Genomic DNA, 27,615 nt, shown 5'->3' on the forward strand with positions numbered 1-27,615 from the left:
CAGCACAGAGCCAGATGTAGGGCTCGAACCCAAAAACTACGAGATCATGACCTGAGCCAAAGTCAGACGCTCAACCACCTGAGCCACGCTGGTGCCCCTAAGTGTCTGACTCTTGATTTTGGCTCAGATCACGATCTCACTGTTTTTGGGATTAGGCCCAGCGTCAGGCTCTGTGCCGTCAGCACAGAGAGAGAAGGGGAGAGAGAATCCTTCCCCGTGTCCTGTCTGTTGCCACAGGAGCTGTTGCCTGCAATTCAGGTAGTTTGCATCATGCAGCTGCACCTCAGTAATTCCATGTGATGGAGGCATGATGAAAAAGCAACTAACACACACAGCGCAGGGATCTTGGCTAATCCGGTGACCAAAACCTCCTCAAGTGAACACTGAGCTCAAACACCTGCATTCAGTTGCAGTGCTGGGATTTTACCGGAGGTACAAGGCTGCAGAAGAGGGTAAGAAGGGAAACCAGCGGGCTCTGGGGCCTACCTGTGCCACCGAACGTGGGTAACGTGCTTGCCGCTCTGTCGGAAATTTCCATCGCGGTAGCAGGTAGGTGGGTAATACGGAGAGGGAGCAAGAGAGCCCAGAGGCCCGTTCATCATGGGGAGCCTGTACCCAGTAGGGACATCTTATCAGCTAACTGGATGTCCAGTCTGAGCGCTCGCCTGGTGGGGGCTTAAAGACTAGGGTCAGAGCTTCAGGATGGGACAGGTCAGAAGGATACTGGATTGACATTGAATTTTCTCCGTTTCAGTGCAGCGAATGTGGTGGTGGGCACCCGGCACACCATCTACACTCACCTGCATCTCTGTGACAGAGAGATACGGTGTCCTGCTCATATTAGCTGTCTGCTTTGGTCATCTCGCTCACCCTTCGCTATCCCTTGGATGAGGGAAAAAGAGTTTTCTGTCTGTTTAGCGCAGACACACAAGACTCCAGACCGTGCTGTGTGTTGCTAGGGGTCCCCTTCAGTTTGTCCAAAATTGTGCACTAAGTGGAACAAAAGTAAGTGGGAGATACATGACTTTCTTTTTACTTAGAAAGATGGTGAGTTTATAAGGATCTACTTAATTTGAGATTTTAGGTGTTTATTGCTGCCAAAAAAAAGAGGGCGCTGCTCGTTTAAACACCTCCTCTATGTGCTGTAGGTGCAGCGTGGGTGTCTGGGCTCAAAGACTGAGCCCACCCTTCTGAAATGTGCCCTGGGAACATCCCATCCCTCCCCCTACTTCACAGATTATCTTGCTCTGAGGGATGATGGAAGTTCATGAACCAGTAGGCACAGTGTGTTTCTCATATCAAGTTAATGTCCTGGTTTGAAGAAAGGGATTTGGAGTCAAACGTTCCAAAACGGCCACTTAATATTCTGTGACTGTAGGTGAGTCACTTAATCTTTCTAAGCCTCAGTTTCATCATCTGTGTAATGGGGATGATATTAGTCCCAATCTAACTTAGGGGCTTAGTTACAATGAATGAGACGCCGCACCAAAGCTCTCGTCACTGTCACTGGTACGTGACGGGTGCCAAAGTGCCACCATCCATGAAGATGCAGCTGTGTCTGCTGCTGGGGCCTGAGCTGGATAGGCTTAAAGACTGAGGTACTCATGTCCACCCTCCTCTGATTATCCACCCTCCCCCCGTTGTAGAGGCTTTGCGGAGATCCCTTGTACTGGATCGTGAGAACTGATTGTGACTTTTTCAGGGATTTTGGGAGCCAGTGATTAAACATAGCTGTTATTGAAGATTAAAATACATAAACTTACACTTAAATGAATTATATGAAGAAAAGGTATAGGGGCACCTGGGGGGCTCAGCTGGTTACGCATCTGACTCTTGACTTCAGCTCAGGTCATGATCTTATGGTTTTTGGGTTTGGGCCCCGAGTTGGGCTCTGTGCTGGTAGTGCAGACCCTTCTTAGGATTCTCTCTCCCTCTCTCTCTCTGCCTCTCCCCCAATTTGTGCTTGCTCTCTCTCTCTCTCTCAAAATAAATAAATACACTTAAAAATTTTTTTAAGGGGCGCCTGGGTGGCGCAGTCGGTTAAGCGTCCGACTTCAGCCAGGTCACGATCTCGCGGTCCGTGAGTTCGAGCCCCGCGTCAGGCTCTGGGCTGATGGCTCGGAGCCTGGAGCCTGTTTCCGATTCTGTGTCTCCCTCTCTCTCTGCCCCTCCCCCGTTCATGCTCTGTCTCTCTCTGTCCCAAAAATAAATAAAAAAAAACGTTGAAAAAAAAAAAATTAAAAAAAAAAAAAAAATTTTTTTAAAAAGGTATATATTATGGACACTCACCACTTCCTGATTATTTTACTACATTATACTTTGCTCCTGAAGTTGTTGACATTGTTTTCTCTGTGTGGAGGAAATATTTGTGATGGTCGCATTGCTCATGTCTTCCCAAGTCCACTTTCAGTGGCCCCACTTGGAGAGCTTGAAATCCGCCATGGTAGGAGCATTTATTTGGCCATGGTAGGGGTATTTGCATCATGGAAGCCAGCTCCTCCCCTCTCCCCCCAAGAAAGCCAGTTGTTAAATATCAACTAGCTGCACCTTTGAGTAAAACTCACTTAATAAGGTGGGTTTTTCATTGTTACACAAGGGCTGATCAGAAAATCCTTTGGTATATTTAGTTGAAATATAGCTTGAATTCGTAGAATTTTCACTGATTTCTTTAGTCAAAAATACTAGGTTTTGAACTTATAAAAAATACTATAAATAAATACCCTGGTCTAAGACAATGTCTTGGTGCCTTTTCGTACTTACCCTATTCATAGTGTGTGGTATTTGGTAGACCCTGGGGGAATCGTTGTTGTGTTGATGGTCTTTGTACTCAGATGAGCTTTTTTAAAATGTCATTTCTCCGTTGGGACTTTTCCTTGTAAGCATTAACCAGTTTCAGATATGCTTAAATCGTGATGTTGAGGAAATCCAGCCTTGGAGCTGAATTTAAGCTGTACTTAAATTTTTCCACTTTGAGTATTTGCTGTTTGACTCCTGTAAAATCACTGACTCCATAGAGGGGAAGCAGTGCTCATTCTGAGCCACTGTGGAAAGCCACTTCCCCTCCAGAGATCCTTCTTTGTGAGTGACCAGCCACCAACACAGGACCATTCCTTCAGTGCCAGACAAGACCAGGGAGAAATGTCAGGCTGCTCAGGTGCAAGGCCCAGAGAGATGAAAGCAGAAAGGTGGGAAACGAACTAGAAGCCCAGGGTAAAGAAGGTTCTTGTGAAACACTGGGGCTTGTGAAACTGAGGTAGAAAGGGAGCTGAACAAGTTGACGTTTGGTCAGCATGGTTGGAGTTTGGGAGGCAGACGTGCTGGAGTTCAGATTCTGGTTGTGTTTTTCTGACTAGCTGCGTGACCTTGGGCAGGTCACTGAACCTCTCTGAGCTTCTATTTTACTGTATCTGAAAATAGGGATTCTGATGTTAAGCCCATTGTTTGTCAAGGGGATTAAATAAGATAAAGATATGAAGGCCCAGGAACATACTGGCTATCATTAAGAGTTAGCTACTCTACTTGTCATATCAAGAATCATGCCAAATAACTTAGGGTTTAACGCACTTAAAATGCCCTTGAAGAAACAGGTACTCTGTACCAAAAAATAACTTGTCTTTATAGCTGTAGATATATATTCTTTTATAATTTTCTTGTCGTGAAAATAAAAACTGTCCGTGTTGAGTTTCTCATAGCTCAGTACAGAGGAGATGGTGGTCTGATTCTGCCATTTTGCAAAACAAACCCAAGTTTTGGTACATGGGATTATGTATTCCTTGAACCTTAATAACGTTTTTGTCGCAAACCATGATTTCCATGAGCTCAGTGTTTTATAAACTCCACAAGCCTGAGAGAAAATTGTTTGAAAAGTCATTTTTTGTCATCTTCCATTAGACACCAATTTCCTAGGCAAAATTGAATGTAGGACACTGTTGTATAAATGAAATTACAGGTGCATGGCAAGAGGTTAATAACTCCCATTGCCTGGTTCTGAAAAGAAGAAAAATCACAGTGTCACTTTTACTCTTGACATTTTGTTCTGTGTCACCTCTTGAAGCCAACAAAAGGTCTGTGCATTTTAAATTTTTTTTTCAACATGTATTTATTTTTGAGACAGAGAGAGACAGAGCATGAACGGGGGAGGGTCAGAGGGAGGGGGACACAGAATCTGAAACAGGCTCCAGGCTCTGAGCTGTCAGCACAGAGCCCGGTGCGGGGCTCGAACTCATAGACTGTGAGATCGTGACCTGAGCCGAAGTCGGACGCTTAACCAACTGAGCCACCCAGGCGCCCCAAGGTCTGTGCATTTTAAAGAGGCCTCCATAGGGGCGCCTGGGTGGCTCAGTTGGTTAAGCGTCCGACTTCGGCTCAGGTCACGATCTCACAGTCTGTGAGTTCGAGCTCTGCGTCGGGCTCTGTGCTGACAGCTCAGAGCCTGGAGCCTGCTTCAGATTCTGTGTCTCCCTGTCTCTCTGCCCCTTCCCCGCTCATGCTCTGTCTCTCTCTGTCTCAAAAATAAATTAAAAAAAAAAAAAAAAGAGGCCTCCATTTCTTTCTTTCCAGAGTTCTCTAGAGCTGTTCCTCTAAATGTTTTGGTTGATGATGAGCAGTGGGAAGCGTGAGAAACCTGGCCATGGTGAGGAGACATTGACTCTGAGTCATGGGCACTCCCCACCATCTGCCCCCTACCAGCTTCCCTGGGGCTGGTGGTAACAAACCACCAGAAACGGGGAGTTCTCAAGTATGTAAAACCAACTGCACGCGCTCATAACTATAAACTCCCTGCAATGTTTGTTCTAAGGGCATGTGGTATGAAAGTTTACAAAATTTTGCTGAAATGAAAGAAAAGCCAAGCACACTTCAACTCTCCAGACAATAACACTCAAATCCAGTTCCCCTTCCCTTTCCTTCCCTACCCTTCCCTTCTCTTCCATTTTTCTTTTTACCCTCAGCAGATCTATTCTCCCTCTGTCACTCTTTCTCTATTGATCTATGCCCCTCTTTTCTCTTACTGTCTGTTTCCTCATGTGGCTTAGAGTGTTAGGAGGTATTTGGAAAGAATTGCCAGTTTCCCCAGATTACAAAATGAACAGAAAACAAACAAACAACAAACAAGCAAACAAACACAAGTGGTGGCTTTCAGACATTGTTTACAACACAATTCATAGTAACAAAGACTTCATACCCAATATGCAATAGCAAAACTTACTACGTGTGATGAAATCTGACATTTTAAATGCCTTGTTCTTTTTTTGGTGCATTCTATCCTCTTCTTTAAAAATGCTGTTTCCAATGCAGTAAATTAATTTCTTGATTTGTCAAGAATGGGATGCAACCTACAGCTTGCAAACACTGGCCTAGAGCAGTGAACCTCAGACTTAAGTGTGCACACAAACCACCTGGGAAACTTGTAAGTGGCAGATTCTGATTCTGTAGGTCTGGGATGGGGCCCATAACTCTGCATTTCTCATGAGCTCCCAGATGACACTGATGCTGCTTGTCTGTAGACCACATGTTGAGCATGGTTCTTCAGCACAGGAACTGTTCAGCACCACGGACAGGAGGCCATCCCCAGTCAACCAACAAACTCTGAGCCACCCTAAGTGGTCTCTGCAAGGCATGTGACACTTTTGATGAGAAAGCAGAGGAACTTTCCAGGGCCGCCTGACCATACAGAGCATCCTCTCTTTCTCTGTCTCTTTCTGAGTGGTGAAGCCCTTGGGGCAGTGCCCCAGCCAAGAACTGGCATACAGTACGGAGCTGGAGTTCCTGACAGGCTCTGCTCATGGGAAGTAGCCCAGCTCTTCTCGCTTTCTTCCTGATTCTCTGGTTTGTTTCAGGTCCTGCCTGGTGACTCACTGTAGCTCTGCCTTTATTTGGCATCTTGCAGAAAAGGCTCAGAATGCCCTTCTCTGAGATCCCCCTTCTGCTGAACTGCTCTCACACTATTAGTCACCTTAAATAATGGGCTAAACCTTTGCCTTTGCACGTGTTTCTGTCACCCTTTGGACATAATTCTGTTGGAGCCCTACGCATATGGTATTCAAAGAATCCATGTCTTCATATCTGCCCCCAAATCGGGCCCTGGTCCCATTGGAATCACCTGGGGTTTTCTGCGAAGTGCTGATGCCCAGGCCTTGCCCCAGACCAGTTCAATCAGAATCTCTGGGTAGGGAGCCTGGACGACCGTATTTTTTGAAGTTCCCTAAGTGACCACAGTATGTAGCCGGGGCTGAGAATCGCTACATTAGTCTGTGAGCTCCATGAGGATACAGATCATGTCTTATTCACCTTTTCTTCCTCTCCCCTTTTCTCTTCCTCCTCCTCTTCCTCTTCTTCCTCCTCTCTTCCAGCACCTAGCACAATGCCCTGGACTTCTTATTATGTCTCTAATGGATAAGCAACTAATAAGTATTATAGTTAGCTAAAATTTCTTTAGCACCTACTGTGTGCCAGGAACTAAAGACTCGCGTTTTCCCTGCATTACTGCACTGGTACTCACAAGACCTAGGAGGTAGATTTATTTATTATCCCAGTTCCCAGAGGAAGGAACTGAGGCTTACAGAGGTTAAACTGCTTTAGCCAAGGTCATGCGACAAGTGTCAGAGTCCGAGTCTAAGCTTTCTCTGGGGCTGTGCTGGGTGGCGAGGTACTGATACTACCAGACTTCTCAAGCTGAGGCTCTAGCACATTTTGTCAGGGGAGACCTAAAGCCACAGCTAAACTCGATTTACTTCTCTCCACCATCAATTTGTCTAGAGTTTTAGGGAAAATACAGAATTCTTATTAATATGACTATACTCTTATCCCCTCCCCCCAAATAGTGGTATCCCTTATTAAGTGCCTTCTGCTTATCAGGCACTGCACTTAGTGATTTCTGTCCATTCCCTTCATTATCCACTCGAGCTTCATGGTAACACTACGAGGCAGGCATTACTACTTTGCAGACAGGAACATTGAGGCTTTGAGAGGTTAAGTGGCTTTTGCAAGATCACCCAGTCTGAAAGTGGCAAGTCAGATTCGACCCCGGGTTTTCCTGACTGTGAAGCCAGTGCCCTTAACTGCTCAGCCCATTCTGTATTTGCAAAACACTGTTGGCATGATTACCTCATTAGATTCTCAGAACTCAACAGGGTGATGGATGACATGGTTCATCCATGTTCATCCCGGGCTGCAGAGTAGAGGATGGATGATTGCAGGGATTGGCCACTGTGGGGGAAGAGAACCTAAGTGGGGTCTCCACAGGCCAGAAGGGCTTCACATGGAAAGTGGAAATGGCTCAGCCTTTCCTCGCCTCCCCAGAGCGCCCAGAGTGTTGATGCCCCACCTAAGACAGTGGGGGAGGGGGGTCCAAGGCAAGGCCATCACTCTGCTTGCTTGTGGAGAGAAACAGAGGAGCCCCTGTTGTTGCCACTGGAGCCCCACAATGATAGATGGAGGGCCGTTTTTCGAGCCTGAAGCCATCATTCATGGAGGACAATGGCCCACTGGGACCCAACACATTTAGAGAAGAGCATGAAGCAGACAGAAGCGGGATTATGTGAAACAAAGCCAAAGGAAATTTGTTAGGAGCCTGATTTCCAAAGCCTCGATATCGGCAGGAATGAAGCTCTTTCTGTGCAAGGGTTATTAGCAAACGTATTTTGAGTGAAGGCAAGTTTGCTGGCTTCCTGGTGTCTGTTACCAGCTGACACTGGAAATGATTGTGTAGGATTTAGCAGAGGATTATCCTTTTGGAAGGCATTACGTGGGATGTATTTTGGTAGGGAGGGAGGGTCCGGTTCATATAGTCTACCGTGCTTTGTGGTGCAGAACTGAGGCAAAGAGACCTGGGCCAGTAGCTTCAGAACCGTCAACTGGGGTTTCCCTTGTGTGTTCCCTTTGCACAGGGTCTAGGAATAAATAAGCCAAAGGATTAATCTCCCTTGGCTTTGGAATCATATTCTAAAACACCAGAAACCTCCCCATTTTGTAATAGTTGAAAAAGTTAACTTCTCATATATGAATAGGGGCTTATGGTTATAAAAATAACTGAAGTCAGAAAAGGACTACGTGGGGTCTACTTCCTCGCCTTCTGGTTTTGGTCAAGGAGCCCAGCAGCCACACAAATGGATGAGTACTGATAGTGGCTAAGGATGGGGTCTTCTGGAAGACAAATTGTGTGAAAGCCATAATGAATACAGAAATAGGTGGCAGCCAGTCCTGAGGGTAACAGCACACAGCCTGTAAGTGTGGGCTCATTGCTGAGAATGAATTTGCTTGCCCTGGCAGAGAAAGCTGTGTGGGGTGGGGGTGGGGAGTGCCTGTCACGAAGAGAAGGCAAACAACCCACTTCAGATGTGCTTGTGGCGGGCTTGGCAGGGATCGTGTCCACTCTGCCAGGTGCTCTTTCCGTCTTGTGTCTCACCATGCCTGGTGGCAGCCTTCCAACGAAGGGGTGTTGGGAGCACTTGCTAACCGAGCCCTTGCTGACTGCCTGGTTCTTTGCTGGGTGCCAGCTACATAAAGATGAATGAACTCAGAGGTGGTGTTGCTCAGTGGTTAGGATCATGGTTGCCGGAGGCACGTAGCCTGAATTCAAGCTGCTTGCGGGATGTACCCTCTAGGGAGGCCGGGAGCGTTAAGTAAGCTAATCTATGTAAAGCTTTAAATAAGCTAATATATATAAAGCCTTTGCAATAATGCCTAACACGTAGCCAGTGTGATATACATGTTACCTGCTGCTGCTGCTGTTATTATTATTCCGCATATGTTTACTGAAATCCCACTCTAGGTCAAGGCCTGTGCTGGGTGCCAGGGAGATGACAGTGAACAGGACATGGCCCCTGCCCTCAGGCTCCCAGTCACAAAAGTGTCTACACGGCAGGAAGTGATCTGGGTCCCAGAAAGATTCAGGTGGAGTGCTGTGGGAAGCCATAGTTGGGAGATACCAAGAGTAGCTTGATGGACCAAGGAAAACTTCCTGGAGGAGGGAGCACTCATTGTGAGCTTTAAAGAATGGGAGGAATTTCTAACGTGAGGACAGCAGGGTAAGGGTATGCATCTGCCCCGCCTTGAAGGAGCTCTTCTTCTAAGAGGATGTGGAGACCTGGAAAGGTTCAGAAACTCACTCAGAGCTCTGCCGCAGGGAAAACGGTCCCAGGGAAGGAAAGAATACAAATGATGGCCGCTACTCTGAGCATCGCAGGATTCTAAAGGGGGGTGGGGGGTGGGGCGGTGTGGAGCAGAAGCCGGAGTTGCAAGGAATGCTTCTCACAGGTGGGCTGGGGAGCAGGAAGGGTTTGGGTTATTCCAGAAGAGGAACGGTACAGAGAAAAGGTACAGCGGCAGGAATGAGCAGAACACAGAGAAGGGCAAGCTGACTTGAGCAGAGGGCACAGAGAGCACACTGTGTGGGGGGAGTTAGGCCAGTGTGATTATGGGGAACCCGGGAGGATAGGCTCCACTGTTGGGCTTTCATCTTCAGGCGAGAGGATGGCAGGTGAATTTGATTTCACTCTGAAGATTTTTATGGGCTCGTAAAAAACTACATATTGTAGGCTTGTAAAATGTTAGCCCAATCGACAAAGTAGGATTAAAAGGTCCAATGGAGGGGCGCCTGGGTGGCGCAGTCGGTTAAGCGTCCGACTTCAGCCAGGTCACGATCTCGCGGTCCGTGAGTTCGAGCCCCGCGTCAGGCTCTGGGCTGATGGCTCGGAGCCTGGAGCCTGTTTCCGATTCTGTGTCTCCCTCTCTCTCTGCCCCTCCCCCGTTCATGCTCTGTCTCTCTCTGTCCCAAAAATAAAATAAAAAATGTTGAAAAAAAAATTAAAAAAAAAAAAACCATTAAATCCTCTTAAAAAAAAATAAAATAAAAAAAAAATAATAAAAGGTCCAATGGAGGTGAGCCCGAGGAAATAAATAGTACGTCTACTATATTTCCCACCCCCCATGCCTCAGCTGCCTCCAGCACCCGGAAGCCCTGAAGTGAAAATGGTGGGGAACGGGGCGGGGAGGGTGCCAGACCTTGTGCTGGCCACTTGCCCTATATCGCTGAACTTCATTGTCATCCCAGAAGCCCCGTGAGGTCCAGGCACGGGCACCGAGTCAGAGCAGTTAGGTGGGCGTGGGACGTCATGTTCTTACTCCAAGCACCTACGTCAAACATTTATGACGCCAGGGAATTCAATGTTGGATGTGGGATCTTGTCTAATTGGAATCTAGAGATGAGATGCCCAGTGTATACACTTGGCCATCAGAATGGTTTCTGTTGTGTTCGTGACATTCCCAAACCCCTTTTCATGTCCCATCTTACTGCTATTTGAGCTAGTGCTAGTAGGCTGAGGAACGTATTAGCCTGAGGACTTCTGTCTCCAAGCAGGCACTCGGTAAACCACGGTTTTATGGGGGTAACACATAAATGTAAATAACATTTTAAAAATAAAATCTGAAGCAAGCTGAACAGAACGCTTTCCCTCCTACCCACTCCATGGCTATAGTGACTGGGGTTTGGGGGAGGCTTTGGGCTTCTCTTCTGCCTTATGCATTTTAATGCTTTTCCCAGAGAGCACCAGAGAGACCCCACAATGACCCCTCCTCTCAAGCCCCCTGCCTTATGGCAGGAGCAAGTCTAGAATATCAGGCCTAGGTGTACGAGTGGGGAAATCATTTATTTAAAATTCCACCCCCTGCCTGGAACAAGCAATGGTTTAGAGCGAGCAGGATGAAAGAAGTTCATTGCTAATGACAATGGTGACTTGGATAGAATGGGAAGAAAGTCTGAAGATGTGTGGATTGGCTTTGGTCCTGTCTTCTCTCCTCCTGTCTGGCATGTCAACTTGCTGTCAAGATGGTGTTTGGTGAGCTCAGCCATAGTAGTCTTTATTTGCAACCTCCTTGTGCTTCCATAAGAGGGATCGACACCGCACTGTTCACTGCTTCGTTTAGCAGAGGTTTGCAGGGCGCTCCCAGTTGCCAAGCCCTGTGCTGGGCTCTGAGCAGGCAGAGCTGGAGAAGGCAGGGCTGTGCCCTCTGAAGCTCCCGGCTAGCTGGGCAGACGCCTAGACCAGCAGTGACCGTCCTTTGTGGCATGCGCCGTGGCTGTCGGAGGCACAGAAGGAGGAGTCAGGGCAGGTCGCCAAAGGCAGACTCGAGTTGCCCTTGAAGATCAAGGTGGAGAAGGCTGAGTGAAGGAGGCACAGCATGAGAAAGAACATGAAGCCTTCAGGAAGCGGTGGGTGGCTCCGTTAGGGTTTTCAGGTGAGGAAACCAACGCTGTTAGAAATCAGACGTAGGCACACAATGAATATGACCCTTGGCAAGTCTTTTCCCTCTTCTGGGCTTATTTCCCCATCCTCCAAACGAGGGTCCCTTCCACGACTCTCCAAACCTGTGACTCACAGCCTGTTAGGGAGGGGGAAGCAGACTTGAATCTCCGTCTATTTATCTTATCTTCCTGTTTATATTTGGAAGCCTGTTTCTTCATCTCTTAGAATTGCCTGCATTGCCTGCCTGGGGAAGCATCTCTGTTTACCTTGATGTGCTGTGGGCACGATCCAGGGTTATTAATAAAACAAGGCAGGCTCACAGCAGCAAGGTGTGGGGAGCACAATCCTAGGACCAGCTGTCTCTGTCTGGGGGACCTCGGTTGCCCTAGGAAGAATGCCCACCTGCACAGGTACCATCTCACCTCCAGGGCTGGGACAGAGTGAGGGCCCTCTTGGCCTGTGGGGGAAACACTGACCTGTTTCGTCTCCTTCCCTAGGCTGTAGAACTCCGCTACCTGTACAACCCAGAGGCTGCAGACAATTAGGCTATAGACCTGTTTTGGGGCTCACATCCTGTTTTAATTATCAAGACATTTAATATAAAACCCAGGACATTTTGCCAAAAACAGAGGTTTCCACCCTCTCCTAGAAACTCAGATTTGGCAACTGTAGGCCCACCTTCTTGCATGCCTCATCCCCTGGTGTCCCTTTCAGAAGGGCATGAATTTCTGAGTTGGCCATAGTCCCCACCCCTCTTTATTACTGATCCCTATAAGCATTTGGGTTTGCCAGCCTGGACCTACCCTCTCACTGAAACGCAAGATTCATAACCTTCAATTTCCTGGGAGGCAATGTATAATAATCACTCACATGTTATTCATCTATACCGATGCAGAGCACAATCCAGATACACAGGGCTGTTTCCTGTTCATTTTCTCATCCTGTCCTCACAGCAGGCTCTAGCAGTGGGCGCAGTTGTTCCCATTTTACAGACGAAGAAAGCAAGGCTGAGAGAAGGGAAATGACAGTCTGCGTAATGGGTTTCGAGAATCATACGCTTGGGTGGTGGCTCGGCAGGATGGGCAGAGCATAGCAGGTGGCCTGTGTTAGAGGTTGGTTTTAGCTCTCATTCGCTGGGTATCTCTGTGCACGTCTCTGCCCCTTTAGGGGCTCCAGTTTCATCCTCTGTAAAGGCAGGTCAGCGCCCTAAATCAGAGGTTATTAATGTAAACACATGGCTGGGAAAAAAGTTAGCATTTTCCCCCATTGTGAATATAGGCAATAAGCCACAATGGCATTAGAAGTCTCTGGGACTCCATTACCAGGAGGAATCTGATATTTTTGTAGCCCATCATAGTTGCTGGAGATACCTCAGAATATCATTTCCACTCATTACTACTTCAAGGTTATGAGAGTTATTAGACCAGCCACTAGATTTGTTATAAATCTTGACTTGGAAAGCAAATAAAAACATTACCGTATCACAAATGTATCATTTTAACTTTTCATAACCATCTTAATATAATTGGTTTCTGCTATAATCCTATGGATTCTTTTTATGCATTTTGGAAACATTTTTCTGAGAAAGGGCCTGTAAGTTTCAAGAAACTTACCAAAGGGGTCTGAGAGACAGAAAAGGCTCAGACCCTTTTTTTTAAGGTGATCTCCAGACCACCTGAACCCTGGGGCTCTGGAATCCACAAGTATCCTCCATGGAGGAGTGCCTTCTGCCCCTCCATCCAGCTCGCTCTGTTTCTACACCCATAGCAGCTTCAGAGGGCCATTCCCTCGGCCCCGTGCAGCCTGGGTGACGTTGTTACATCAGAAACCCATCCCCCAATTTGTTGGAGGCTGCGGACGTCAGAGCAGCGAGTACCCTGGAGCAGGCTGGAGGAGAGGGGGTGGGGGGCTCCCTTGACACCCGGCCCCCTGCCCTGAGGCCTCTTGCACTGGGGAGTGCTACAGTGCCCTGACCTCTGGGCCTGCGTGCATCACAGCTTCTGCCCTCCCCACTCCAGTTTTTCTCGCAGATCCTTGTGTGAGAATCCAGATCTGGAGGTCCTGGGTGCCTCTTGCTGTTTTGCAGGGAGGGAAGCAGAGGTGCAGAGAGGGCAAATGCCTGACTGAGGGCCGCACGGTTCGTCAGGGTCAGAGGAGGGACAAGAGTGCATCCATTCTGGTGCCCATTTCCTGGAACAGCATGGCCCAGTGCTTCGCTTACTCAGGGGCTGCCTTTTCTTGTGAAGGGGAAGCTTTAGATGGTTTTTTTTGTTTTTTTTTTCCTCGCCCATTGCTGACCAGCACTTTTTCCCTGAGACTTTGACTACTTCTTCCTTCCTTTCTTCCTTTCTAGTCATTTTTTTAATTTATTTATGTTTTTAACAGTTCAGGTGATCTCCTAAGAATTCAGTCTGGTCCCTTAGGGAGCTGCACTGCTGTATTCTCAGACCCTTTCCACACATCAGAACAGAGGTAAATTAATTGGCTGATTCCCGAAATCTCTATGGTGGCCGTTGGAATTTACATTTCAGCTTTGACCCTAGAGACAGATGAGAAAGGTCCAAGCTCACAGCCTCATCACAGTGATTATTCGTTTGTCAAATATTGCTGTAGCCTTTGTGTCAGGAACCCGGGGGGCTGAGCAGGGAGGATAGATAGAGCAGTGGACAAGATGACATGCTCTCTGCCCACATGGGGCCTCTATTCAAGTCAGACATTGAAGGACTAGTTCAGTCAGGCTGAGTCGATATAACAAAGCAAGAGCAGTGGATGATAGGAGGAGCTATCGACCAGGGTTAGGCAGCAAAGGCCTTTCAAAGTATATGCCTTGTAAGCTAAAATCTAGAATGTAGATGGAAATGAGCTGGGGCAAGTTCCAGAAATTGGGATAGCAGGTGCAAATGCCCTGTGGCAGGAGAAAGTGTGTGTTGATGGAGGAAATAGAAGAGAAGCAGAAGAGAAGCAGATGGGGCGCTTGCGTGGCTCAGTCGGTAAAGTGTCTGACTTTGGCTCAGGTCGTGATCTCGCAGTTCATGGGTTCGAGTCCCGTGTCAGGCTTTGTGCCGACAGCTCAGAGCCTGGAGCCTGCTTCAGATTCTGTATCTCCCTCGCTCTCTGCCCCTCCCCTGCTCATGCTCTGTCTCTCTCTCAAAAATAAACATTAAAAAACTAAAAAAAAAAAAGAAAAAAAAAGAACAGAAGCAGATGGTGAGGTTAGAGGGACAGACAGACAGGGCCCAGAGATGAAGACCTTATAAACCTGGATGTGGGTTTGAATGCATCTTGAGGAGAACCCACGGAAGAAAGACATGACCAGATGTACCTTCTATGACCATGCTTTGTGCACGAGGAGAATCCGAGAGAGTGAGGGGTGAAGTGGGGAAATTGCTAGGAGTCTTGTGATAACAACCATGAGAAAAGGTGGCCTTTTGGACTCAGGTGTTGCCTGATTGATAAGGACCAGGAAATGGGCTTGAGATGGGTAAGGTGGCTCACGAGCAGGGAAGAGTCAAACCCAGAAAGACTGTGCCTTTTTCCCACCTCCCAAGTATCTGTAGGGTGCAGAGACCATGACCTCACCCTGACAGGACAGGCAGCCCCTCCTTGGCCACTCTGCCCGCCTTGATGCCTGGCTTCTTCATTGCTCAATGCCTGAAGTTGTTGGAAAAGCTGAGCAGGTGCAGCCAGAAAGGCAGGGGAAATAGCTGTCCATTCGTTTAACTCCCCCGTCACTCAGGTCTTCTGGGATGAGCCTCAACGTGGTAAAGCTCACTTTTGTGCTTCTTGCCCTCCCAGAGTTCATGACTCTAAATAGTCACCCAGATAAACCCGTAACTATGAACTGTGAGGAATACAGGATCAAGAGCAGAGGTGGCATTTAAAATATTTAGCCACCCGACTGCACATGCACAGGCTGGTCAGAACGGCCCTCTGCCATAGGGCCGAGCAAGGGCCTGGGGGCCTTCCATGTGCCACACATCCCTTATCCTCCAGTTTGTGGGGAGGGCTGTTGGGTTCTGGGCAAGAGCTCAGGTCACAGTGGGAGGCACCCAGTGGCTCGGGTCGCCGACTACACAGCAACCGGTAGGGAAGTGTTTCCGTATTTTAACCACAGGCACAACTGTCCTGCTGTGTACCTGCCAACCTAGACTGGGGGTCTGGGAAGGCTTCCTGGAGGAAGTGCTATTTGAGCTAAGATGTGAAAGACAGGCCTGTGAAGCTGGGAGTGGCGATAGAAGAAACAGCCTGTGTAAATGCTCTGAAACAGGACAGACAGTGGGGTGTTTGAGAAATGAAAGGGGCAGGACATTTGGTGAGAGGAAGCAGAGCTTCCAGCAGGAGCCAGGCTCTCTGGGCCCGGAAGCCGGGAAGTGCTCATATCTCCTATGAACCCAGGATACCGGAAGGCTGGCTGGGGGGGGGCTCCCGCAGCAGCTCAGGTGAGAGATGACTCCACTAGGGTAGTAGAGGCAGGGGTGGTGAGAAAGGGATGAATGGGAGGGTTAGAACTGGCAGGGGTTCATGATGGGTTAATATGGGGGTGTTGTGAAGGGGAGGGGTATCAAAGGGTGGCTTAGGTTTGTAGCTTGTGTTGCTGGGGTAGAGTGACATCACTCACTGAGATGGGGACCAGCAGAGAAGGACCCTTGGGAGGTAAAGGTTGAGCTCTTAACACGTGAAGTTGGAGGACGGCAGGTAAGTCCTGGTGCCAAAACACAGACTTCTGGTTCTTCATCTGCTGCTCCGAGTAACTGGGGCAAATCACTTTGCCTTTCTAAGCCTCCACGTCCTCAGCTATAAAAGTGGGGAAGTAAAACCTGCTTTATAGGGTTGTTGTAAAGGTTATTACGAACACGGATGGGAAGGAACGTGACCATCGGCAGTCAGTGGTAGTGGTTGATTTTAATTAAACACACGTGCTCAGGAACCTTGTAAGATCCTGCGACAAAGAGGCACATCTGGGACACGTTGTCCTTTATGGGATAAAACTTGGACTCCGTGACAGGGGTGGTGGTGGCGGTGGTGATGCTGACTGTGTTTCCCTGGCTGTTTGAAGCGTATCAAGCATCTGCCCTCATTATTTAGGGAGCTGCTGTTGTGTAAAGGAAGGATTGTTGAGCTCAGATTCAGATATTTGGGCTCTATCCCTGCCTCCGCAGCCTTAAGCGGGTCATGTGATTTCTCTGAGCCTTAGTTTCTTCAGTTGTAAAATGGGGATGATGATGATATATATATACCGCCCGGGATGATTATAAAATTCACTGTGCCAGATGTATAGTGATGCCTAATAATGGTTACTGCTTTGTTCTTTCTTATGTGGCCATAGTTCCTGGGACTTAGGGAAAAAAGTAGAAAATGGTATTGGGCCTCGTCCAGCAGGGCCTCTGGACGACCCTCAAATCTGAGCGTGGGTCCACACACACAAATAGTGTAACCGACTGGAATTGAATGAATGTGACTAAGGGAACCTGGGCAGCAGCTCAGTCACCTGCGGGCATGGGCTGGGAGATGGCACGGGGACTGGAAAGCCTGAATCCCAGGCCCTGCCGTCCCAGCTGAGTCAGAAAGGAACCGGTTGTTTGGGGGTGGATGGTTTTACGTGCTCCTCAGGGCAGCTCCAGAGCAGCCAGGCCCACAGCCTCTGGTCGCTGGGCCACTGCATTCGGGCTGCTGTGGCGACCGGGCAAGGCATGACTAGTAGCCTCATAAATGAAGTCGGGGATCCTCCCCTTGGACCTGGATCAGCTGCTGCTCTGGCTTTCCCTGCCCTTGCCTCATTCCTGGCCTCACCCCTCCCATCCATCTTCCCTGCAGCCAGAGTGTTTGATCTCAAGGACGCATCTGGCCCTGTGAGTGCCCGGCTTAAAAACCAGTGATGGACGGTCCTGTTGCTAGAACCTGGTCCACGAGGCCTTCCAAGTTCCGACCCTGCACGCTTGCTAGCGCCTGTGTTCCCAGAGATTTTACTTCTCCTGCTGCTTGTGCTTCCCACATTTCACACCCCTTGCGTGGACCTCTTTGTTTTGCAAACACTGTGCTCCTGAGTCTAGCTTGAAGCCTGCCTTGCCCAGTCCCATCCCACAAAAACAGAGCCCTTCCTGTGTGGGTCCTGCTGAGATTACAGACTCCCCCCATCCTAATGACAACACGTGTACCGTTTAGTGCAGGGAACGTGTCTAACTGACCATCAGTAGTTGTCGAAATTATAAAAGCAGTGAGTGCTGGCTGGGGCCAACTCGCAGGCCTCTGCTGGGGGTTTGAGAAACACTATTGCATAGAATTCTCACAGCGCCTGGATAAGGATCTCTGTTTTGCAGATGAGGAAGCCAAAGCTCAGGCAGGTTAGCTGGCTTTCTGTGTGTCACACAACTCTGAGTCAGAGCGGGGATTCGAACATGGGTCAGGCCCATGTTGTCTCTGAAAGCCTTTCTGGCCACCAACTCCGGTCTGGGTCTGACACACAGAGTAAGCATCAGGAATTGCTTTGTTGAATGAAAGGGGGAACGTGAAGCTGTTGCTTCGTGGAAAAGTTGATGTTTCAGGGAGAGCTGACTTGCTTGGTTTGTAAAAATTAAAACAGGCCAGGCAACTGGGTGGCTCAGCCGGTTAAGCTTCCAACTTTGGCTCAGGTCATGATCTCGCGGTTCACGGGTTTGAGCCCCGCGTCGGGCTCTGCGCTGTTAACATGGAGCCTGCTTCAGATCCTCTGTCTCCCTGTCTCTCTGTCCCTCCCTTGCTCATGCTCTCTCTCTCTCTCTCTCTCTCAAAAATAAACATTTAAGAAAACTAAAAAGACCCTCTCACATGGCTCCATGAGCCCTGTTGAAAAGATGCAGTGGTATCCTGCATCTTGGATTCTTATTGGACTTGGCATGTTTTTAGGTACATAATAAAACCATTATGATCTCTCGCACAACCCAGAAAACCACCTCACTCTGAGAGCAACTTGATGTAGAGCGTCCCCGGCTGGGGGCACCTGCAGATGAGACAGCTGTGGTGAGGCCACCCAGATGGGGACACAGCTGGTCCTTGGAAGGCCAGTTAATGCATCGCGATTTCACTCTTGAGCCTGTCAGGCCATGGTAGGTTGTTAGGGCATTAGGGCCAAGGCCTTGTGGCTAGAGGACAATTTTCTCATCCTAAATTGCTTCATACCTGAAATGCTTCATTTCTGTGATCACACACACACACACACACACACACACTAAAATCTAACTGAGAGGGTGAAAAAGGAGAAAATCTTTGACTCCGAAATACCCAGAAGAAAGCTAAAGTGAACATGTTTTGGGGACCTCAGCAGCAGCAGAAGTCCAGGGGGAAAAAATCTGCACGCCAACAATGATGAAGCTGGAAACAGCCCGGTCCTCAGGGGAGGGCACCTCCTCACTCCCGACAGCTGGCGACAATAAGGCCGGCTCTGCTTGGGTCAACAGGATGTTTTGAAATCAGCTCCTGCGTCTGAAGGGGAGATACGTGGAGCTCAAGGAGCATCTCTGAGCCTCAGAGTTGCTGGCACCTTGTGAGCAGGGACTGCCAGAGAGGAGGCATTGTCCTGTGCCCTCGCCAGCCCTGCTTTGTGACTCATGGGCGCCCTTCCCTTGGAGGTCGCGACCCACTCAGGCCTCAAGTCCATGTGGATACAGTGGGAAACCCAGCCCTCTCCGTGGGTAGGGCCTGGACACTCAGTGCCCTCTTCCCCACCACAGAGTACCTCGGAAGATATGCCTCAAAGGAAAACTCCGGTAAATAGCCAGAGGAGCTCACTTAGTGTGGGGGGTTCAGGGCTTCTCTGAGGAGGTGGTGTTTAAGCTGAGAGGCCTGAAGGATAAGTTTGGATTAGCGAGCAAAGAGGAGAGCAAACAACTTTTCAGGCAGACGGAATGGCACATCCAGAGCCTTGGACTGGGAAGAAGAATGACCCATTTGAGGACCAGAAGGGAAGCCGGCGTGACAAAGCACAGAGCCTTAAGGGGAGATGGATGTATCAGGAGACCCAAGCCGTGTGGAAACTGGGTCCCAGAATCAGCCTCTGCAGGCACAGGTGCACATTCTGGACTTTGGACTTGATCTTTAGTGGGAAAGGAAGCTGTCAAAGAGCTCTAAGCAGTGGGGACAATCTGATTCTCCTTAAAAAACAAATCCTTCTTGTTTCTGGATGGTGGGAGAAGTGGAGGAGAGGCTGTGGACACCAGTTAGGAGGCCATGACAAAAGACCAGATGAGAGGTGATGGGGGCTTGGCAAAGGTCGTGGTGCTGGAGAGGGAGAAAAATGAACGGAACAGATTCAAGGTCTACTTAGGAAGTAGGACAGATAGGACTTGGTGACTGGTCATCTGTGGGGAGAACACACAGGGAGGTGTCAGGACGGGCCTCCAGGTTTCTGTTGGGGCAACAGTTCCTGGTAGCACTGTGCACCATGATTGAACATGCTGGAAGAAAGCTAAAAGTCATAGTCAAGGCAAAAGACCAACGGTAAGCTCTTGGGTACCAAACAAGAAAGAGGTTAACACCCAACCAAGCAATGGGCAAAGGATTGTGAACATGCAGCTCCTAAAAGAAGGCTTGAAACTAGCCAAGAAACATAGAGGCATTTGTTCAACTGGTATCCAAAAGAAGCGATTAAGATACCAAGGCTCCATTTGACTATCACACTGACAAAGCTAAAAAAGCACGTTAATGCTAAAACTGATGAGGTCATGAAGGATTAGCATGTCCCTATGCTGCTGATAGAAACTGACAGTGATAGTCTTTTGTAGGGGGGCAGTTACAAATTTTTTTAAACTGTTGAGCAATACAGGGGCACCTGGCTGGCTCAATCGGTGGAGTGTGCAACTCTTGATATCGGGGTCATGAGTCTGAGTCCCACATTGGGTGTCGAGATGACTTAAAAATAAAATCTTTAGGGGCGACTCAGTGGCTTACCCTGTTAAGCATCTGGCTCTTGATTTCAGCTCAGGTCATGATCTCACGGTTCATGGGATTGAGCTCCACGTTGGGCTCTGTGCTAGGAGTGCAGAGCCTGCTTGAGATTGTCCCTCTCCCTCTCTCTCTGCCCCTCCCCTTGTGTGTTCGTTCTGTCTCTCTCTCTCTCTCTCAAAATAAATAAACATTTTTTAAAACTTTAAAAATATGTTAAGTGATATAGTCTAAGTATAATATCAAGCAACCACACAGAGATACATGTACAAAAATATTAGAGTATTTCACTAGAGAAAAAATGAAAACGCCTATACATACATCGATAGAGGTTAATTGTGCATTCGTGTAACCATTTTAAAAGGATTAAAATTAGTGTATGTAATAGGATTCCATTTTATAAAGTGTCTGGATGTACACGTTTGTGAATGTGCATGGGGGTCTATATACAACAAGTTTTAGAAGGAAACCTGTCTAAAGTCATATTGCTAGTGATGGATGAGTTTTGATCATATTTAATGTATTTGGGTAAACAGAAAAAATAATACTGTAGAAGAGAAAACAATAACCACTATAACAGAGACTGTAATTAAAGTGTTGCCAGAAGGAAACCCAAGGGAGGGGTGACTCATTCTGACTCGGGCTGGTGGGAGAAGACTTCATGGAAGAGGTGTGGGACCAAGAATGAAAGACCGTTGTACTTTCCTGTGACTGCACAGCTTGGTTGCTTGTGTTCGTGAGAAATGAGGGAACCCTCCCAGAAAGAAAGTCTGAGCCCGTTCTGCAGGCCTTTGAGTCTCTTTGCTCTCTGGTCATAAAAAATTCATGCCAATTAATTGTAAGCCAGATGACAGGAAACAGAAGCTTAGAAAGACACTCAACACCCAACAGCAGCTTCGATCGGTGTCCACTACGTCTGCTTTGCCACTTTCTCTGCCTTTCCCTCCCTTGGCTGGGATCTTATACTCATTTGCAGGGACAGTGGCATTCCAAGATGTTCTGTTACCAGCCCTTTCTATTTCCTTGGTTACTATCTTGGATCTTTGAATAAAGGATCACATTCGCTTCACATTTTCTAGGCTCGGTTTTAGAAATTATGCGGCGTCTTACCAAAGTGCCCTTTTGGGAACTTAAATATGAATTGACACAATGCAGGCACTGTGTGGGAAAGCTGGCGACCTAACAGAACAGGATGACCCTGCCTCCACTTGGAAGCAGAACTTGGTTGGTGGCCTGACGCCGCAGAATTGCACACTGAGTTTCCAAGGAGGGCCAGAGAGGAAACTGAAAATGTTCACAGAGCCAGGGTTGAAAGTGGGCACATGGGGGCCCAAGTCGCAGTTTCTTCCGTTCCTGGCTGTGTGACTTCAGGCAACTTTCTTGGTGTTCAGTAAGCATTAGATGTTTTTGACGTTTCAGGTTTGAAATAGGACAGAATTATGTTCCAAAGTCTGGCTGCATCATAGCGAGGGACCCTAAACCAGCCTTCCCAAGATAAAGTGGAGGCACCCCTGGAAAGTGCATACGTGAACATTCCAAACTTCCAAAGTTATTTATTTTATTTATTTATTTTTTTTTTTAAAACTTGAACTTTTAACGTTTATTTATTTTTGAGACAGAGAGAGACAGAGCATGAACGGGGGAGGGGCAGAGAGAGAGGGAGACACAGAATCGGAAGCAGGCTCCAGGCTCTGAGCTGTCAGCACAGAGCCCGACGCGGGGCTCGAACTCATGGACCGTGAGATCGTGACCTGAGCTGAAGTCGGACGCTTAACCGACTGAGCCACCCAGGCGCCCCCAAAGTTATTTATTTTAATGGTTATTAGAAAAAAAAATTTAAAAACAACACTTCAAACCTATGACTTCATGGAGATTTTTTATATAGAATGGTGATGACTAAAAATTCCTTGAAGTTATTAGCGACTGTCTTGCTATTCTAGAATCCATCTGAGTTGAAAGACTGCCTTTCAGTGGGCCTTAGAGAGAAGGGGCAGGAATAAAATGCAGCACAAACTTTTAAAGACATCCTTTAAAAATAAAGTTAAGCAAAAAATGTGAAGCAATTTGGAAAAATTAGTCAAACGATAGAAGAGGTGAGACATCCCTATGGCAAAATGCGAGGAGTGTTAACGAAAATGACCATACAAGGTCTTGGGCGGATCTCTGAACCTCCCTGAGTTACGGTTTTCTGGCCTGGAAAATCTCCCAGGGTGGTTAAGAGGCTCCTGAGAGAATATCCATAGATGTTACCAGCTCAACAGTACAGACTCATTGTCACATGATAGGGACTCAAATATATGTTTCCTTCACTTTTCCTTAGCCTCATCTTTTTAAGTTAAAAGTGATCTCTGGGATTGGCCAGCCTGGTCTCCTTATTTTGCAGATGAGGCAACTGAACCAGACTGGGGAAAGACCAGCCCCTCCTTCTTCCTGAGGTCTGATGTGCACAGTGCCTGCTGGAGACCTGACCACCGTCCAAGAGTCTTGGGGGAAGCTGATAAAGCTGATGTGGGAATAAAAAAGAGTTAACAATGTGGGCAGCGGTCGTGGTGTAACAGCAGGGGCCAGGGGGCATGATGATCTGCGTGCCACTTTGCAGTAGAGTGCTCCTTTCTGGTCCCTGCTCTACAAAATGGTGAACTCTGCACATTAGAAGAAAAAAATTGGAAAGATACCCCCAAGTGTTGGGAGTATGTTGAGGTAGTGACATTTTTGTTTGTTCTATTTCTCCTGGTATTTCAATGGTCTTTTGCATTTTTACGTCGATGAAAAATAAAAATAAATGCCAAAATGATGGGAAGGCTGAATTTTCTGGGCTGAGGGTCGAACACCATCAGTGCCCTGCTTGACACATAACTATTAATTATCACACTTCATTTTTGAAATAATTCCCTTCCAGCTCCTGATCGTTAGCAATTTCCCCAGTTATGTGGGATCAGAAGCAGTTGGGAACTGATATCAGGTATAAAACCTCTGATGCGTTTTAGTCCAGTGGTCTCAAGGGATTAATTGTGATCATCTTCTTCTCTTGCAGATGGAAAAGCTGAGACTCAGAGAGGGCTAGTGATCTCCCGGACACTCGGTCAGTAGGTAAGTGCTGATGCTGACAGTGAGCTGGAAACAAGATATACTTCTAATCTCCGCGGCCGAATCTCGTTATTTTTCTGATTTGTACAATTCAAGACAGAAAATAAGATGAGCTGGTTGGAGGCATTTGGGTATGCTGTGCACCGTAGTTTCTGTATGTTTTCACTGTTGAGTTGGAATGTTTAACAAGCGAGTTTGTGAAGGCTTCCTGGGCATTGCCTGCCTATATTGGATCTTTCCCGGGGAATGGGAGGGCTCATTAAAACCTGGCCCACGCTGTGGCTAGTTTGACATTATTGACCCTTCCAGAGACCCAGCAGTTTGGTGCATCTAGAACAGGGAGCCCTGGATTAGGGGGTGAGGGGATCTGGGTTTCAGTACTACCATAAGCTGTTCTGTGACCTCGAACAAGCCACTTAACTCACGGGTTCACTGATTCTTTCAAACTGTTTTTCCCCAGAATATTTGGTGCCAGCCCTTTGTGCCAGGCACTGAGGATAACAAGATAAATACAGCACAGGCTTTGCCCTTGAGGCACTCACAGCCCAATTTATGAGCTCCTCCATTTCCTCATTACTGTCTCATCATGAAAATTTCTAACATCTGCTTTGGAGTTTACAGTGTGTAGGGCATTTTGTGATCTTCCCCCAAACTCCATAAGATGGAAAGAAGCTGCTTATTGCCATTTTGCCAAGCAGAAAACCATGGCTCAGAGAGTTGGCAAGACCATGCAGAGAAAACGCTAGAGCTGACCTTGAAACCAGACTTCCTAACTTCAAAGCATTTGTTTCTGTTAACAGCAAACTATTCTACCTGATGATTTTAGCGTTTGAACCCTACCCCTTAGCAGTGAGTAAAGCGTTAGGGAGCAGCAGGACGGAGCCAGTGCTGATGCAAGGCTAATCTTCTGCAAGGGTTACTTTTCTTGTGTCTAGCTGATTATTCCAGAAAACAGTGTCTTCTCTGACTGAGAGTGAAGGCGGCCTTGGGCTCAGAGTAAGCTCGTAGCCAGAAGAAAATATGTCCCAGGCGGAAGCCCAGGGCCACCTCCTCCAGGTGGTTGGGACTCAGCACATCAGAGAGAATCTGCCATGAGCAAGAGGGGCACAGACCCCTTCTCCCGCAGTGGCCCTACAGAATGCTGTTGCTTTCTGCCAGAGCTTAATGATCCCGGTAGCTTCGGCTTTTGCAAGGCTGCCTGGCCTCAGGCGAGACGTGGAGAATGATAGGATTAGAGGCTGTGCTGTTTGTTTGTGGGGATGACAACTTGAGCATGAAGCTCTTGGGCTCCCTCAAAGTCTGCAGTTTCAAAGGGTGTGTGAATAACCTTGGGGACCAGGCCTGGTTTTCCTGCCTTACAGTGTGTGTGTGTGTGTGTGTGTGTGTGTGTGTGTGTGTGTGGTGAGTGGTGCCCGTCCTTGATGAAGATGTACTGACATGTGTGTGGTAGATGGGATGTGCAGGATTTGTGGGGAATGTGTGTGTACAAGTGTGAGGGGTGGAATTTTTATACTGTGTGTGTGTGCATGTACACGCACGCACTTGATCTCTAGGAAGCGATTTATATGAAAAAAAGGAACACTTATGGGTGTAATTTTTCAACAGGACCCAGAAATGGGCTTTTAATAAGTATCATTAAACTCTTACATTACAAGGGGAGGCCAGCCTGTCTTTCATCCTTGCTTGGATCACACAGCTCTCCCTTGCCCTGTTCTTTGGTGTCAGATAAAAACTGCTGTAATTCGTATTGGTTTCTCCAAAGCCTTTGCTCCCCCTTCCTGCTCTCCCCTGCCCCTGCCCTACCCTGGTGCTTGTCTGATCTCTCCGCTTGGACCTCGACACAGACAGGGCTGGTGTCAGGACTGACAGATGATACCTGCGGGTGTGCCTGGAATCTGAGCGTTCTGTGTCTCACGTTGTTCCAGCAGGAGACTTTAGGGTCTTTGTTTTGGAGGTGCCCCAAGCCGAGAGAGATCGGGGCTCCTTCCTTTCCCTGAGGGTCACTTACAGCCAGCGACACCCGGCAGGACTGTGTGTGTGCAAACCCTTTCCTTTACGGATTGGGTTTCCCCTTGTCTGACGTGGGAGGGGAGAAGCTCTGTTGAAAGGTAGGTTTCGCTCTAGACTGAAAGCATTCTGCCAGGTCTCCTGAGGAAGCCGGTTCCCAGAGTGATTATCTTTCCTGAGCTGAGAGCGAAGTGCTCTGTGACGAGAAGCTTGGCAGGCTTAGCAACAGGCTTATCAAGCGATGCTGCGAGAATGTTCATTCGTGTAAGCAGGCCTGACTTGGTGCAGTTCTGTTCTTTGTGCACTGGCTCAGTTCTGGGGCTGGTGTGTTCTGATTTGCATGGCTCCTTTTCCAAGGTTATCCATCCTGTAAGTTGTGGAGTTCTGCCTGCATCGTCCTTGTTCACTCCCCACACTCCCCAGCCCGGGTGAGGGGTTGATAGTGCAGCAGTGTTTGAGGTCTCCATAGAGGCCACTGGCCCCAGGTAGCAGAGTGCCCCAGGTTGGGGCTCTCATGCCTTCTAGAATATAACAGGCCCTCATCTGTGTCCTAGCTTGGCCTCTTACTACACCAACCTACTCAATTTCTCTTGGCCCTGGGGGACCTGCCCTGTTTGGAATCTTCTGCCTCATCCTTGCCAGCAATTCCATTGGAGTGGCCAGCCTCTGGTCCCTATGGCTCCAGTCATTGGCTCAGAACTGGCTCCAAGCCAGACAAGCCTCTGAACATCACAACCCTGCCACACATGCTGGGTGGATGTCCTTCCTTGACCTTAACACCTACCCAGACAGACCTTTAGGATTGGGACAATAGCCAACATGAGCTCTTCAAACGCCCTTAATCACCCTTAATAAAAAACATGTATTGAGCACCTACTGTGGTCAAGGCACTATGGTAACATCTTAGATACACTTTTTTTTTCTAATTTTTATAGCCATTTTTTTTCCAGATAAACTAGGTTTCAAAGAAGTTAACATGGCTAAGAGTATTCAGGTATTCAGTGATAATGCTAGGATTTGAGCCCACGTATTTGAACCAAAAAGCTTTGCTCTTGTCTTATATAAAGTGTGTACCACACAATGGCTAGCAAAAAGTGATTGTCACCTTTTAGAGATGGTTCTTTTAAAAGTAATTATTAACAACAGGGCACCTGGGGGGGCTCAGTCAGTTAAGTGTCCGACTTCGGCTCAGGTCATGATCTCACGGTTTGTGAGTTCGAGCCTCACATTGGGCTCTGCACTGACAGTGCAGAGCCTGCTTGGGATTCTCTCTTTCTCCCTCTCTCTCTGCCCCTGTCCTGCTCACACACACATGCTCTCTCTCTCAAAATAAATAAGTAAACTTAAAAAAATAAAAGTAATTATTAGCAAAGCATTTATCATAGTACATCCTAATTGTTGGTTGTCTTTTCCCACTGAATGGTAACGTTCTTGAGGGCAGAACCTGTAAGTCCCAGCCAGTGGCAGGATACAAGGCCTGTAGCAACTAATCAACAAATATTTGAGTGATTAAGTATATTCATAATGACCAACTTTCCTGATTGCTGCCTATGTGCTAGGCAAGGTGCTAAGTGCTTTGTATATGTCATTTTGCTTCATTCTTAAAATGGCCATGTAGGGTAGATACTAACTAATGTTATAACTGTTTTCCACCAAAGAAAACAGAGGCTTGAAGAGTTTGGGTAACTTTCTCAGGTTATCGAGCTGAGAGTGGCAAAGCCGGGTGGGAGCCTGGCTTACTGACATGAGAACATGGTGCTCAGCTATAATGTTTTGCTTCGCCTGGATGTTTGGGCCTTCTCCAGATGTCCCAGCATCCCACATAGCCCCAGCCCGTGCCCATGGCTCCTTCAGTAAATTCCTGGAGCTGTCACTCAAATCCAGTGCCTGCATACCAAAGGCTCTATGAAGTTTCCATTCAAGAGGGACAAAGCCAGAGAAGGCTGGGAGGCCACAGTCATCTATTAAAGACAGTATGAAGAGCTGCTAATAACAGGAAAGTAGACGCAATTTGTAAGACACAGGTGGGGCAAAGTCAACATCAGCAGGCACAACATTTTGAAGTCTGTGGAGAACAGTGGTGAAGTGTTTCAGTGGCAGTTTCTGGGGCCGTTTCTTAGGCTTGGCAAGTATGCCTGAAGACTCATTGCCGGGTGAGGCCGGGTGAGGGGAAAGGTCTTCGTGCATTGCTCTCAAGGGAGGGCCTTCCCTTCCAGTACTTTCCCACAAGACCTCACAGGCCAATGCCTTATTTCATCATGTGGAGCTTTATCTTACGCAAGCCGAAGAAATGGTACTCCTCCTTCATTGCCAGCAAGATAATTGAGCCCTTGTGATTTTACCCAGAGGGCAGCAGGAGCAT

At 47.8% G+C, this 27,615-nt stretch overlaps 1 protein-coding gene across 14 annotated transcripts in view; it reads left to right on the top strand.

Moving 5' to 3' along the window:
- The window catches only part of TENM4 (teneurin transmembrane protein 4), a 2,920,333-nt gene that overhangs the window by 2,290,236 nt on the left and 602,482 nt on the right, over positions 1-27,615 (top strand). For all 14 annotated transcript variants that reach the window (XM_058690343.1, XM_058690336.1, XM_058690342.1 and 11 more), the window contains one exon: positions 23,194-23,249. The gene's annotated coding sequence lies outside the window, so the exon portion shown is untranslated. The remainder of the gene's footprint in view (positions 1-23,193; positions 23,250-27,615) is intronic.

Source organism: Neofelis nebulosa, chromosome 10 (assembly GCF_028018385.1).
Source record: "Neofelis nebulosa isolate mNeoNeb1 chromosome 10, mNeoNeb1.pri, whole genome shotgun sequence".
NCBI lineage: Eukaryota > Metazoa > Chordata > Mammalia > Carnivora > Felidae > Neofelis > Neofelis nebulosa.